The sequence below is a fragment of the Amphiprion ocellaris genome, chromosome 5, assembly GCF_022539595.1.
Source record: "Amphiprion ocellaris isolate individual 3 ecotype Okinawa chromosome 5, ASM2253959v1, whole genome shotgun sequence".
NCBI classification, from domain to species: domain Eukaryota; kingdom Metazoa; phylum Chordata; class Actinopteri; family Pomacentridae; genus Amphiprion; species Amphiprion ocellaris.
This window is the reverse complement of record NC_072770.1, coordinates 30,489,510-30,497,186: the sequence shown is the minus strand read 5'-3', so window position 1 is coordinate 30,497,186 and position 7,677 is coordinate 30,489,510. Positions and strand designations below refer to the sequence as shown.

General features: G+C 38.7%; 1 long non-coding RNA gene across 2 annotated transcripts; it reads right to left on the bottom strand.

Moving 5' to 3' along the window:
- Window positions 1-1,112: 1,112 nt before the first annotated feature.
- Window positions 1,113-7,210, bottom strand: LOC129348858 (uncharacterized). Of its 2 annotated transcripts, XR_008601582.1 has the most exons (4): window positions 7,081-7,210; window positions 6,085-6,185; window positions 1,392-3,364; window positions 1,113-1,328 (listed from the first exon to the last, which is right to left on the bottom strand). It is a non-coding gene; the product is annotated as an uncharacterized LOC129348858 (long non-coding RNA). The 2 variants fall into 2 exon arrangements; XR_008601583.1 differs by lacking the exons at window positions 6,085-6,185; window positions 7,081-7,210 and adding an exon at window positions 4,347-6,074.
- Window positions 7,211-7,677: the final 467 nt, after the last annotated feature.

The window sequence follows — 7,677 nt, the reverse complement described above, 5'->3', positions numbered from 1 at the left end:
TCCACCTGAAATGTAGATCTGAGAAGTTGGTTTGGAAGAATATACCATCCTAAACATCCTTAAATGTAGACTAAAAGACGGTTTGGAAGAACATTCCACCTAAAATCCTCCAATGTAGACCTAAAAGGTGAGTTTAATGGTATATTCCACCTAAAATTCACTACTGTAAACCTTGGAAGTTGGTCTGATGGTATATTTCACCCAACATCCTTGAACATAAATGTAAAGAATTTGTTCAAAGGAATATTCCACCTAAAATCCTTCAATGTAGACCAAAAAGTCTTGGTGTAAAGGAGTATTCCACCTTAAATGTAGACCTAAAGGATGGTTTGGAGTAATATTCTACTCTAAAATCTTCCAATGTAGACCTAAAAGGTTGATCTGATGGTATATTCTACCCAACATCCTGGAACATTTACCTAAAAGGTTGGTTTAATGGTATATTCCCAGAAGAACCCTTGAACATCAGGCTTAATGGTATATTCCACCCAAAATACTTGTACATATACCAAGAAGTCAGTGTAAAGGAAATGTAGCCCTAAAAAGATCGTTTAAAGGAATATTTAAACGATTATTTTCATTATTTAATAATCTGTTATCAGTCAGAACCCTGGCAAACTTATTTTCATCAGTTTTTTAGTGGAAGTCACAAATAAAGGAGCTCTTGGTTTTTCCCAGCGTTACTGAGTCCAAAGCTGCTGTTTCAACACAGACATGTTCACATGCATCCACAAACCTCTCAGCACTCAAACACCCACAGACAGGAGGCCGGCTGGGCCGAGGCTCGGCGGCGTCCTCAGACCCACGAGTCGGGGAGTCGCTGAACTTGTTGGTCCGGTTTGAAGGCCTCCGTGTGGTCCAGTAGAAGTCCACGTAGTCGGTGTTGGCTTTGAACCGCAGCGACTGGTCTCCATCAGGTGGACCGGCTCGTCCTCGTAGGGCTCCTCCTGTAGCCTTGAGGGGACCACAGGAACATTCAGTAGCTGTTGGAGTTCTTCCTGTCAGGCTCGTGGTAGAACGGCTCTGAAGAATCTTGTACTTGTCTTATCTGGAACAATCTAACAGCCTAAACTGTTAACAGCAGTGTAAAGAAGCAAACACACAGGCATAGATTAGGACTCAAACTAGATTTATTTTAGAAAACAAATCAGCTTAGAGGCATTTGTTCACACGTGGCTGAATAGGAGGCTGTCCAATCAGATTTGAGGTCTTCACTCTGTAGGTTGTTTGTTGGGTGAGACTCTTGGACCTCCATCAGCTGACGTGGATGTTTGATGGTCTTCTTCTCTAGTGCCAGATGATTCATCCATGAATTCAGCAGCTACAGACTGAAATGAAGCTCGTGCTGCCGTTATTGAATTCCTGTTCCTGATCAAATGTTCAGAGCTCACCTTGAATGCAGCCGTCTGCTGTCTGATAGTTTTTCTCATTGTAGTCTTCAATAAAGTCTTTTTCCTCATGTCAGGATGTGGTGAGACTCTTTCTCAGTCTCTGCAGACGTCCGTCATTGTGCATCTCCAGAGAAGAAACAGAAAAACTGGTCACTGCTTCAGCATCACAAACGCTCTCCAGCACTGAGAGTGTTTTAGGAATTCATTCATTGTGTTGTGAACTTTAAAGGAGCAGAAACTTTACAGCTGCCAAAGATATGAGCTCCAATTCTGGATGTTTTAGGAAATGAAGTTCATCAAATGAACACTTGATTTTTGCTGATAACTCTCATTAAATTACTGAAGAAATCTAACATAAAAACCTATAAACTCTCAGGCAGCTTTTGTTAAAGTTTGTCTATAATTTTATCATCATGTTCTGGAACCAGGACTCTGCAGAAGTTCCTTCAATCAGATACTTGTGTGTTTCTATTTAAGGCCTCAGGTTTGAACGTACAGCAGAGGATTAGACAGGAGTGATTTTAATGTTTAAATCAGTCCAGTAAATGTTTGGAGTAAAAATGATTAAAATTTTGATTTAGATAGATTTGTGTCATAAATAATATTGTAGAGTCTCACTTAAATATATCCAAATGAATTCAGTGTATTTACATTTTATAGAATATTTCTAGAACGATTTCTTAATCTCAATACTGTAGGATCTGACTCTAAATATTATAATAATGATGTAAATTTAAATAATAAATAACATTGTAGTGCGGAGTCATAAACTTTAATCAGCTAAACTTACATAATAAATATCACTGTACAATCTTAACCTGAACATTCATATTATTGAGGTAAATTTACATAAATCATGATATTCTAGACTCTTAACTGGAATATGTCTACCATGAATCTTTTTGTATTGTGCTGATAAACAACAATAACCAGACTTTCAGATAATATTTATTGTCTGTGATTGTGAGACTAAATTCCTCCACATTCTGGAACTTTACGTGCAGCAGCTGGAGGAATAAATAAAAATAGAATCTGTTCATTTCCACATTATGCACATTTATTTATTCTTAATATCTCAGACTGAATGGTAGCTGGCAGTAAAAACAAACTCATCTGCTGGACTGAATTTCCCAAAATGGAAACATAGACAGAATTTAACACTCATGTATCCATGGCAACACTAAAGTTTCTGCTTCTTACCAAAGTTCACAACACAAGTAAAGATTTTAATGTAAAACTTCAGGGATGACTGCTGACCATAAGTATTCTGATCAATACTTCATGATCAATATCAGGACAGATGTTACAACTCCAGCTGTTGCATTAGACTGCAGTTATTCACAGAGAAATTAAAACATCACATTCCTCATAAAAACTAGATGGGACTTTTATTAAATAAAGTGTTGGTGAATGAACAGTGTAAAAAGTGCAAAGCAGCTCCATTAAATCAGGAGATGTGAGACTTCCACAGCATGGATCACCATCTGCTGTGTTGATTCATAGCTGAATGTCAGAATGAACTGAGCTAGAAAAGCTGCTTTGAGCTGCAACATTACGGTCTGACAATCCAACACCATCACAGTTTTCATCTGGTTGTTTTGCTCCAACATGCTGTGAAGTTCAGTTTTTACCTGAATCAGTACAGAGATTCTATTTCCAACCAAGACTGGAATAAAAATTAGAATGTTATGAGGTTATTAATGTAACTAGATCCTTTCAGATGGAAGGATTTACTTCTAAGTTCTAATCCAAGTTTCAGTTGGAGCACATTGCATTCACAAAGAAAAACAGTGATACCTTCATAGCAACATTTAATAAACCTAAAGCTTCCCTGTTGGCTCATTGGTGGAGTTTGTTACTGAGCATCTGAACCTTAAATCCAGTGAGACGACCATCTTCAGTCGAGGCCAGTCAGAGAACTTCAAGACCTTCCATCAGCTGGACCAGATGTGGCATCATCTCCCTCTGAACATCTGGATGACAGGAGAAAAGACAGAAATCAAACAGATCACAGAAATACAATTTATTCACTTTCATCATTTTATAAAAGTAGCATGAACTTTATTTAAACTTGACAACATCAGTAATGAAAGTAAATGTTTTTATCTCGTGTTAAAGCTAAATTTAAAGTCAATTTTAATGACAGTTTATCCTGAGAGGAGTGAGAATGGAGCTTTTCTTTCCTTTTTAGAATATTCCCTCAAAATATTCTGTTTATTATTGGCTTTAGAAGCATTTTACTTTACTTATTTATTTTTTATATACCTCAGACTGATGCACTTTCCTGGTTTGCAGATAATTTCATGTACAATGACAATAAAGATCTTCTATTATAACATATTGCTAAAACAAGAACTGCAAACCTTCTCAACCATCTCTCAGGCTGCAAAATTCTAATTGCGGCAAAGAATTATCTGATTTAGTTATTATTATAATCTTTTCTGAACCAGCCCTGGAATTAATAAAAATCTGTATATGGATATGATTTTCTCTGATGGGACCACTATGGAAGCCGTAGTAAAAATTAACTATCCTTTGAAGGGAAAGATTAGGTCTTCATTCAGGTGGATAAAAAAATGCTCTCCTTTAAAAAAACAAAAAAAACGCATACAATAAAGTAAATCTCTTCTGCACTGCACACATACTACACTTTTGTATAACTCTGGATGTCAGAGTAAAGGCAGACAGATCCACCAATCAGCCACAACATTCTGGCCACTGACAGCTGAAGAGAACAACATCCATCATCTTGTTCTAATGCAACGTTCTGCTGGGAAACCTTGACATTCATGTGGATGTTTGACATGTACCACCACCTAAACACTGCAGGACAAACAACCCCCTAGTCTCCATGGCAACAGCAGTCCTTGATGCCAGCTGCCTCCCTCAGCAGGACAAACTAAAACTGCTACTACAGGAGTGGTCCGAGGAACACGACAGAGCTAAGCTGTTCACCTGGGTTCCACACTCCCCACATCCAGATCTGATTGAGCATCTGTGGGATGGTCCAGGATCAGCCTGGTCTAGGTAGAACCCACCCTGCAACCCACAGGATCCACAGAATCCACAGGACATCCCCAGAGGTTCTGATGAACCACTGGGTCAGAGGAGTTTTAGCAGCATAAAGGGACCAACACAGTATTAGTCAGGTGGTCAGAATGTTATACTGTTATATTGTCATGCTGATTATATGATCAGTAAATGTTACCATCAATTATAACGTCCACATTGATCAGGAAAAAAAAAACAATCAGTTCATTCAGAAACTGTGGGGTTAAACCTAAAAACACAGACCTCAACAGCAGTTTGTTTCAAAGCAGAACACCAGCCGGTTTTCACTAAAGAAGCTTTCAGAGCAACAATTAAATGATAGTTTTGTTCTCAAGATCAAGATCAAGGTACTTTATTAATCCCGAGGGAAACTGCAGCAGTCTGTTTCTCACATCCACACAGACACAGGACAAGGATAAAAAATAGAGTACACATAAAAAAAATGCAATAAATATATAATACAACACCGAAATGTGCAAGTTATCAAGACACAGCAAAACAATGCTCAGGACATCTCCAGCACTCCTCTCCTGCTCCTTCCTGAAATGGCTGCATTATACAGCCTGATGGTACGCGGAACAAAAGAGTTCTTCAGTCTCTCAGTGGAGCACCTCAGTGACAGGAGTCTGGAGCTCATGGTGCTCCTCTGATGGGAGAAGACCGAATTCAGGGGGTGGCTCTGATTGGACAGGATGGCCCTGATTTTAGAGAGCATCCTCTGCTCCACCACCTTCTCCACAGATTCCAGACTCAGTCCAACCACAGAGCAAGCTTTACGTATTAGCCTGTTCAGCCTCTGGATGTCCTTCTTCTTAGCGCTGCCCCCCAAGCACACAACAGCATAAAAGAGGACACTGGACACAATAGATTGATAGAACATGTGCAATAACTTAGAACAGACCCTGAATGACGACAGCCTTCTAAGAAAGTACATTCTGCTCTGCCCCTTCTTGTACAGAGTCTATGTTTGCTGACCAGCTCAGTTTGTTGTCCAGCTGCAGCCCCAAGTACCTGTAGGTGGAAACCATCTCAACAGCAAATCCATTAATTCCGATGGGCTGCAGAGGGGGCCCGGTGAAAGTCCAGCACCACCTCCTTTGTTTTAGCGGTGTTCAGCTGAAGGTTGTTCCGCTGACACCACCCCACAAAGTCTTTCACCAGGTCCCTATATTCACCCTCTTCTCCCCCTCTCATTAAGTTCACAGAGTCAGAGTCAGCCAAAATAATGTAGACACACATCAGGAAAAGAAAAACTTTTATAAGTATTTCATTTGTATAAGTACTTCTATACATATAGATACCTCTTTCTAAGTTTGATCAAAGTACGATAACTCTGTGCCCTGTTGTACAATGTTTTCCCAACAGATGGCACTACCCTCATAAATGGAGCATCAACAAGTGACGTCTACAACACAACAGAAATGTCTGGAAGCCAGTGGCCACCACTTTGAGCACCTCTTGTAATTGTAGAGGCCAAAGATAACTTTTATTAATCTCATGATGTCTGAATAAATTTGGTATTGAAATATTTATGCAAGTTTTTCTTTTCCTGATGTGTGTAAACATTATTTTGGCTGACTCTGTATAATGGGTTTCTGACAGGTCACCAGGCAACATCTTTTTATAATAATGACAAACATACCTGCATTCTACAGGAGTGATTTTCCTCATGTGCAGGTAAAGATGTGTGAGGAGCTTAGAGATGACAGGAGCAGGAGTCATCCTCACTAATTCAGCTTCCACCTAGAAACAGAAAGACCACAAACAAACACACTGATATACTCTCAAACATTTAACCTCACAGCCTCAAAATATCTGTTTAGGAAGTGTTGTGTTTCTAAATTCTGCTCAAAGCATTGACAGACATTCTCTTACAAGGTTGTGTAAAAAGCAGCCTGTCCTCTGAGCTACTGAGAAATCTTCCTGAACAAAGTTTCTACATGTAAATCAGCTCAACAAAAACTAAAGCCTCAGTCAGAGATAACAGGTATCGCAAATTATAAAGAACATTCTTTGTTAACTCAGACTTTCTGCTTCAACCTCACATAAAAAGGGGAGTTTAACTCATCAGGTGACTGAAAATGAACGGCTTGTGCAGTTCTAGATCCAAAAGTAGGATGTTTCATCTCATGTTTTACTACAAATACATGCAGTAATAAATAAATACAATGGCTGGTTGTTAGTTTATTCACTATTAATGTCATTTTATATACTGGATTGAACTTGAGCAGTGGAAGAGAGAAGGAATTTAATGAAATTATGGAGATTCAGCGAGGTAATGTGCAATGTTAAGCGCGGTTTAATTCAAACCAGCTGAATGTTAAACTTCAGTGCAGCTCAACAGGTTTCAGTTAACCTTAAAGTAAAATAACTTTTTTAAAAGCTAAAATACACAGCAGAGAAATACAGGTTGAGAATGTCATTCTAATAATGACGGACAGCTGGGACAGCAACTAACACAGGTGTTCAGCGGTAAGTTAGCCACCTGTGTTAATTAGCCCGCTAGCTAACTTAGCCGCTTAGCTAGCTAACGCGTCCGGACCAACTGCTCAAACACGACAAAACACAACTCTTCACAAGTCGCTGACTTAACGTACAACAAAACAACGCTACTGGTTAGAAGTATTTATCTTCTTACCGTGTTTTACTCCAAAAACAATGTCAACAGCAGCCAGAGATGCTACCAGACGTGCCGACCATAGATATACACAGGCTAGATACGCTAGCGCTGTCTTCTATATTATCTATGGTCTGACCAATCACTGCTCTCTGGCTCCGCCCTCTGAGAATCTTGTTGTCGTTTGGCTCTACGCTTGCTGATGACCACTTCCGGTCTCAGAAAATGAAAAAACGGACCTTTTTTCCGTTTCTGTCTCTTACTGATTTTACTTTCTTGTTATTCTAAATATAAAACGAAAATCAAAGCAGGTTTAAAAAATGGTACATCCCTTTTTGATCATGAAAAGGAAAAACGCCTTGTATTTCAATTGTAATTTTTGTATTTTAAAACGAAAATCAAATAACCACTCGTTTTTTTGTTTTTCAATACCCGTTTCAGAACGGAAAATCCAATTACCAGATCCGTACACGGACCCTTAAGGCACTTCTATTTTACAATTTTCTTAAGGAGTAAAAGAAAAATTTCAAATCATTTTTAAAAGCAATAACATTCGGAGCATCCTCAAAAAAAATCTATATTTGTCTCTATAAAATTTAACAGTTATCGTTATATTAT